Genomic DNA, 8,311 nt, shown 5'->3' on the forward strand with positions numbered 1-8,311 from the left:
CACAGAGGGGTGTGGGACTAGGATGTTAGATGTTTAGCCTATCCAAGAGGAAGCGGGGTAGGAGGTTGAGCAATTTGGCGCCCACAGTCAACCATTCAGAAGCCCCCTAACATACCAAGTGCTACCTAAAGGTAAAAGCCTTATCTCCAGAAATATAATGTTAAATTAGTCCATATATTACATTAAAACAATCACAAAAGTATATAAACAAATGAAAACAGCCCATCTGTGTCACAGTTTAAAGATTTTAGAATGTCCAGTGCATCTTCAAATCCTAGTGTTTCTTCCAATGAATTCATTGCAAAAATGCCGCCTCTCCACCTAAAACTGAAAAAACTTTCACCCTGCTTAATTGCCTTTCTGTTTAAGAAAATGTTAACGCAGTAATAAACATTTTAATATATTGCAACTTAACAATTATTAGATGTAATGGCTGCACTAGTTTTCATTTTTAGGCTTTCTTTCTTCTATTTTCATCTGGTGATCTGGCCAGTACACTTGTACACACGATCCGATGTGTCCATTTAGTCCATTTATGTGTCCATTTAGGCCTCATGTACACTGCTGCTGGTAAACGGACGTTTTTTTTTCAGCTGCCCCTGAACTCTCCTCAATGTTATCTTATCAGTACATGTACAAAGGGTCATTTATAGTCGTTTCTAGGCAGTTGAGTTTGGGTGCATTTTTTTGGAACGTGTTCAGAAGCTGAGTTTACAGGCATTTCAACCACCAAACGCTTCTGAGCGCGGCTAAATACGGTAACTCGTGTTTAGCCACGTTTCCTTTACAGGCGTTTTTCATTTTTGGCTATTTAATAAATATATATATATATATATATATATATATATATATATATATATATATATATAATTTTATATATTTTTTAAAACACTTCTAAACGCAAACTGAGCAGGTCTCTGGAATAATGAGTCCCAGAGCCTTTGGGGAGATCCCAGTCATAAACTTGAGGTCCTGGAGACTTCTCCCCATCACCAAGTACCGCAAGGTGGCTATGAGCCTTTGCTTGGGAGTGATGGCAAGCCTCATGCATGTGTCCTGCTTCCTAATATAGGGGGTCACCAATGCCAAGAGTTGGTGAAAGCAGGGGTTCGTCATCCAGAGATAATTTCGAACATCATCCGGATTATTCTCCTGGAGCTCCCGCAGCAATGGCATATGACATAATTGGTCACGATTAAGCAACCAATTTTTGGTCCAAGAACTCCTCCTCCTCCTCCTGTTCCTGGACTGGACTTGGCTCAATAACTCCAAGCTTAATAATAACACGTTCTCTCCTCCGATCACGCAACATGGCTGGTTGACGAACGGTTGTTCAGAAACTGAAAAGCACAAACTGAAAAGTGCGAATCAACACTCGCCAATACTTCTACTAGCACGAAAATAGCAGAAGTAGCCCAAAGGGTGGCGCTTGAGAAATGAACTTCCTCTTTATAGTCTCGTAGTACATCTAGTACGTCACTACGTTCGTGTTTGTTGGCCGACAATTGTGTACCGTTATTATGCAAGACAAGTTCCTGGCACATGCCCTTTGGACAAAAATCAGATGCTCGGTTGGCCAACAATCGGATCGTGTGTACAAGCTTAACACCAGCCTACATTCAAGCCGATGGAGATCCGTTCCCCTTCCATTCAGCGGATCGGATGGCAGTTGGATGTAAATGGATAGGCAGTCCGTGTACATTCGACCACCTATAGAGAACGGGATGTGTCCGTGTCTGCTCTGCATAAGTGAAGCGAACACTAACCTGTCACCTGTCGCCTGCTCAGGGGGGGATGAGCTGATAAGCCCCCTGCTGGGCAAGTGAATCGCAGCTGGAGTCCACCCCATGTGAAGGGGGGGCTAATACAGAAAAAGTGTGTTACTGGGCAGATCACAAGGCGAAAACAGAGGGAAAACAGAAACTAATGCAGCCACCACATCTAATTGGTAAGCTGCAATATATTACATTTTTGGTTTTGGGTTCAGTACTGCTTTAACAGTGCTACCCAGATGACTTTGGCTCAACCACCAGTTATACTTTCCCAAGATATAAATGGCTGCAAAAATCATTGTAAGCTTTAGACTGATTAGAAGTAAAGCTGATTAAGTTTTAACCTACAGCAATTTAAAGACAAAAAAATACTGTTCTGTTAGTGCCAACATAGATTAATTTTATGGGAACCATCCAGGTTAAAGTTGTGAAAGTCTTATTAAATGTTAGTTGTATATTACTGCCTGTCAATCTTTTCCCGGAACAACTGCAGATGTTTTAACTTGAGCAAGTGTCAGAGTCCATGCAGTAGGCTTTTGCTTGGCCTCAACAATTCCCAATGTGGGTAAACCTTCCAAAAGCTTTGCACAGCAAAAACTCATAAATGCTGTCTCTGTGTATTTGTAGTTTTATTTTAACATACACTGGACACATTGAAAGTGTAACTTCACAGAAAACTGGAAGTTTCGCTCTTTCTCCTCCTCCTCATCTTTTGGGACTTAAAACTTTTTTTTTTGGAGTGGGGGGGGGGGCAGTTACCTGTTTTTGACAGGTACCCGCTCCTTCATCCGCCCAGATCACCTAGGTGATAAAACATTTTTATATGGGACCACTCACAGGGCGCAGCAAAGCTTGTGCATGCACAGTAAGCAGCCGGCTGTGAAGCCTCAAGTCACAGCCAGCTGCCCACAGTTAACATGCTGGCATCAGGGAACAAAAACGGGTGAAGAAACTGGTTCGGGTAATGACAGCGCTGGATCCCTGGACAGGTGAGTGTCTTTTAAAAGGTTTTCCATTATGCCCATTCGACAGAAGCCGGACAGGCTGCTGTACTCACTGGCTGAATGTTGGCCTGTTTCTGTTAAACCGGCCAATATCGGATGATATTTGGCCTGTTTGTACCAGCCTTAAGGTGTGAAAATGTTGTCAAATCACTAGGTTTAAAATTGTTAAATTAAATTTGATCTGAGTGGCAGGAAAAGTTGAAGGCCTACACCCCTTAAAGGGATAGATTTCCAGTATGATGTAGATGGACTTATTCATGTCTTTTACAAACCAGTTCTCTGTCCAAAACTGAACCTCATTGTCTTTCTGCACCTTAACTAACTGTATCTGAGCACCACAAACTGAAAACACTATTTAATTCATTTTTAATATTCAAAGTGTAAATAGTAGGTTTCACATCTTAACCCCTTACTTTCTTCCCTGGTGTTCACAGAGAAAATTAAGATACCTTTCAAACAGATAAATGATAGCAGTAAAAATCTGATAGAAGTTATAATCCCCTTCCCACTTTAACAAAAAAGGACCTGCCAGGAATTGGGCTTCAGAGCCCAATTTTGGGACACTAGAACAATCAATATTTAATCAAGTTATATATTGATTGAATTATTACATATATTAACATTAAACTAGCATATACAGTATCTCACAAAAGTGAGTACACCCCTCACATTTTTGTAAATATTTTATTGTATATTTTCATGTGACAACAGTGAAGAAATTACACTTTGCTACACTGTAAAGTAGTGAGTGTACAGCTTGTATAACAGTGTAAATTTGCTGTCCCCTCAAAATAACTCAACACACAGCCATTAATGTCTAAACCGCTGGCAACAAAAGTGATTATACCCCTAAGTGAAAATGTCCAAATTGGGCCCAAAGTGTCAATATTTTGTGTGGCTGCCATCATTTTCCAGCACTGCCTTTACCCTATTGGGCATGTAGTTCACCAGAGCTTCACAGGTTGTCCTCTTCCACTCCTCCATGATGAGATCATCGAGCTGGTGGATGTTAGAGACCTTGCACTCCTCCACCTTCTGTTTGAAGATGCCCCACAGATGCTCCAATAGGGTTTAGCTCTGCAGACATGCTTGGCCAGTCCATCACCTTTACCCTCAGCTTCTTTAGCAAGGCAGTAGTTGTCTTGGAGCTGTGTTTGGGGTCGTTACCATGTTGGAATACTGCCCTGTGGCCCAGTCTCCGAAGGGAGGGGGTCATGCTCAGCTTCAGTATGTTACAGTACATGTTGGCATTCATGGTTCCCTCAATGAACTGTAGCTCCCCAGTGCCAGTAGCACTCATGCAGCCCCAGACCATGATACTCCCACCACCATGCTTGACTGTAGGCAAGACACTTGTCTTTGTACTCCTCACCTGGTTGCCGCTGCACATGCTTGACACCATCTGAACCAAATAACTTCATCTTGGTCTCATCGGACCACAGGACATGGTTCCAGTAATCCATGTCCTTAGTCTGCTTATCTTCAGCAAACTGTTTGCAGGCTTTCTTGTGCATTATCTTTAGAAGAGGCTTCCTTCTGGGATGACAGCCATGCAGACCAGTTTGATACAGTGTGCGGTGTATGGTCGGAACGCTGACAGGCTGGCCCCCCCACCCCTTTAACCTACGTCTATTTCCCAAAGACAACCTCTGGATATGACGCTGAGCACGTGCACTCAATTTCTTTGGTCGACCATGGCGAGGCCTGTTCTGAGTGGAACCTGTCCTGTTTAACCGCTGTATGGTCTTGGCCACCATGCTGCAGCTTAGGGGTGTACTCACTTTTGTTGCCAGCGGTTTAGACATTAATGGCTGTGTGTTGAGTTATTTTGTTGGGACAGCAAATTTACACTGTTATAAAAGGTGTACACTGACTACTTTTACATTGTAGCAAAGTGTCATTTCTTCAGTATTATAACATGAAAAGGTATAATAAAATATTTACAAAAATGTGAGGGGTGTACTCACTTTTATGAGATACTGCATATTGAAATATGTCTTTAAAATTAGCCTCCTGTACAGCCAAATGTATACTAGCAGAGGAACGGTCAACACTGAGCAAATCATGGTCTCAGCAAATTGCTGTTAGTCCAACACAATGAGCATGCTTACAGAAGGGATGAACACAGGTTTGACTTAATCAAACAGTTAGAGATTGGGTGGGTCCTGGACAAAGCTATATTGCTTAGTTATAGTCTTTAGTAGGCCCGGGACATGGCTTTGCTCTCCGACAGGGGCACCTGGATCACAAGGTTGGCAAAACAGAATTGTTTAGTATTTAAATATTGTTGCTTGTTGATTCGTTTTATTGAGTATAAATTTAGGTTGTTAACCCCTTTTTCATTTAGGCTTATCTAAGCATAACACAAGGAGTTTTTCCAATGCAAAGGGCCCAATGAACCTGGAAGGTTACAAGTTTACCACATAGCACAGTTAGGAAAAAATATATACAGTGATGCAGAAGTACAAACATGATTAAAAAAACATGAAAACTCAACTGATGATCATAGATAAGGCTTGATTGGTTACTCAGTACATCAGTCTCTGAGTGCACTATAGTCACACTAGCAGTCTTTTTCTTATTAGAATAATACAACTGTTCAGCTCTATATGATTAAAATGTTAGTCTTTTATGTGACATATCAGTGATGCATTTCAGTTTCTTGATGTAATTAATATTACCATGTTTACCTTCCAGGGTTACCAGTATCAAATACTTTCTGAGCAGTGCTGTGGAAAATGTGTACCAACATCTTGCGTATACATAACTCCAGATGGAAAGACCATACTCCTAAAAGTACTGTAACACATTGGGGTTGATTTAATAAATGCAAAAAGGCTGCTTACTTTGCAAGGGAATTTGCAAAAATTCACTTAAGTTCTCAGATTGTCCAGACAATATAAAAAAAGATTTCTGTCTTTAAAGAAAAAAAGATTTCTGTAAAGTGACTGTAAACCTATTTTTTTTAAATAACATACGTGTCATACTTATCTGCGCTGATTTTTCACAGAGAAGCTCTGATCCTCCGCTTCTGTGGTCCCCCGCTGGCACTTCTGGCTCCTTCTCCTGCTGAGTGCCCCCATAGCAAGTCACTTGCTCGATCCTAAGCTGCACACTGTGTTCATTGGCACGCAGAGCATGGCTTGGCCCTGCCTCCATGTCCCTGCTCACTGTTTGTGATTGACAGCAACCAATGGCTCCTGCTGCTGCCTTTCTGTCAATTGAGGAGAGAGAGCTGCTGCTCTCGGGCACAGCACTGGGTCAAGATTGGGCAAGTTTTTTTACAGTAATACAGAGAATGCATTAGTGTAAAAAAAACTTCTGCCTTTAAAACCACTTTAATTATGTAGTTATCACCAGAAACTGTGCAATCTATCACCCATGAGTTTGGTTGACCACCATAATTAAAGTGGTCACCCTAGGAATAAATTACAAATACTATAGCTGCTGATTTTTAAATAAGACACTTACCTATCCAAGGATCCAGTCCTGTCCTCTCCCAGGCCAGGTCTTCCTTGATCAAAACCAAGTACCAGTTGCGCTGTATTTGTTGAATCAATCCAACAAATAACAATAAAGTGAATCAAACACAATTATAAATGGTGTATCTCCAAGAATCCTCTAATAATTAGGTGAAACCTATTATAAGTTACATATAAATATATTACGTGTCCAAAAAATGTCTCAACTTTTAAAAACTTGTCCTTGAATTCCAAAGGAATATTCAATAATCAAGTGACGAGTGAACCCACCAATGCCAAACAGACCGCCTCTTGGTGGTGGTGGGTTTACTATTGAATATTCCTGTGGAATTCAAGGACAATTTTTTTTTTAGCAGTGGAGAGACACTTTTTGGACAATGAATATATTTTTATGGAATTATAATAGATTTCAGCTAATTATTAGGTTATTCTTGTAGACATACAGTTTATAATTGTGTTTGATTCACTTTATTGTTGTTTGTTGGATTAATTAGACAAACACAGCGCAACTATTTTTTAAAATGTATTTATCTGTTATGCATTTGTATTTTTTATGCTTTTAGAGTTTGGCTGTAGTAATTAGGATATGTACATTTAGATTGGCACTATGCGCAGTTTTAGGCCCCTTTCACACGAACGGACCACTCAGGTCCGCCTGTCAGTTTTGTCGGCGGACCTGAACGGGCACTCCATGCTAGTCTATGGAGTGACGGATGTCAGCGGTGACATGCATTCCTATTTATAGAAATAGTTTATTTCATGTTGATTTCCAGTGTGATACAGTCAGGTCCATAAATATTGGGACATCAACACAATTCTAATCTTTTTGGCTCTATACACCACCACAATGGATTTGAAATTAAATGAACAAGATGTGCTTTAACTGCAGACTTTCAGCTTTAATTTCAGGGTATTTACATCCAAATCAGGTGAACGGTGTAGGAATCACAACAGTTTGTATATGTGCCTCCCACTTTTTAAGGGACCAAAAGTAATGGGACAACTGGCTGCTCAGCTGTTCCATGGCCAGGTGTGTGTTATTCCCTCATTATCTCATTTACAAGGAGCAGATAAAAGGTCCAGAGTTCATTTCAAGTGTGCTATTTGCATTTGGAATCTGTTGCTGTCAACTCTCAAAATGAGATCCATAGAGCTGTCACTATCAGTGAAGTAAGCCATCATTAGGCTGAAAAAACAAAACAAACCCATCAGAGAGATAGCAAAAACATTAGGTGTGGCCAAATCAACTGTTTGGAACATCCTTAAAAAGAGAGAATGCACCGGTGAGCTCAGCAACACCAAAAGACCCAGAGGACCACGGAAAACAACTTTCCCTGGTGAAGAAAACACCCTTCACAACAGTTGGCCAGATCAAGAACACTCTCCAGAAGGTAGGTGTATGTGTGTCAAAGTCAACAATCAAGAGAAGACTTCACCAGAGTGAATACAGAGGGTTCACCACAAGATGTAAACCATTGGTGAGCCTCAAAAACAGGAAGGCCAGATTAGAGTTTGCCAAACAACATCTAAAAAAGCCTTCACAGTTCTGGAACAACATCCTATAGACAGATGAGACCAAGATCAACTTGTACCAGAGTGATGGGAAGAGAAGAGTATGGAGAAGGAAAGGAACTGCTCATGATCCAAAGCATACCACCTCATCAGTGAAGCATGGTGGTGGTAGTGTCATGGCGTGGGCATGTATGGCTACCAATGGAACTGGTTCTCTTGTATTTATTGGTGATGTGACTGCTGACAAAAGCAGCAGGATGAACTAGAAAAGGTACAATTTCTGGGGAAATTGTGAAAAGTGTTCTTGCCTCTACATCTGGAGTGAGCGGAGTAACTGGGGGGAGTGCCTGGAGTAACTGTTGTGTGGTTGGAGTAACTGTGGAAAGGTTGAACTGGGCAGATGGGCAGAGTAACTGTGTGGAGTGTTTGTAGTGAGTAAAGATAGTAAACATTACACTAACCAATTGATTGATCAAATTTAAAAAGTGCACAAGTGCTAATGATGTAGAAGGTAGAAATATCGGTAAATGACTTTGTCCGA

Source organism: Aquarana catesbeiana, linkage group LG11, assembly GCF_042186555.1.
Source record: "Aquarana catesbeiana isolate 2022-GZ linkage group LG11, ASM4218655v1, whole genome shotgun sequence".
NCBI lineage: Eukaryota > Metazoa > Chordata > Amphibia > Anura > Ranidae > Aquarana > Aquarana catesbeiana.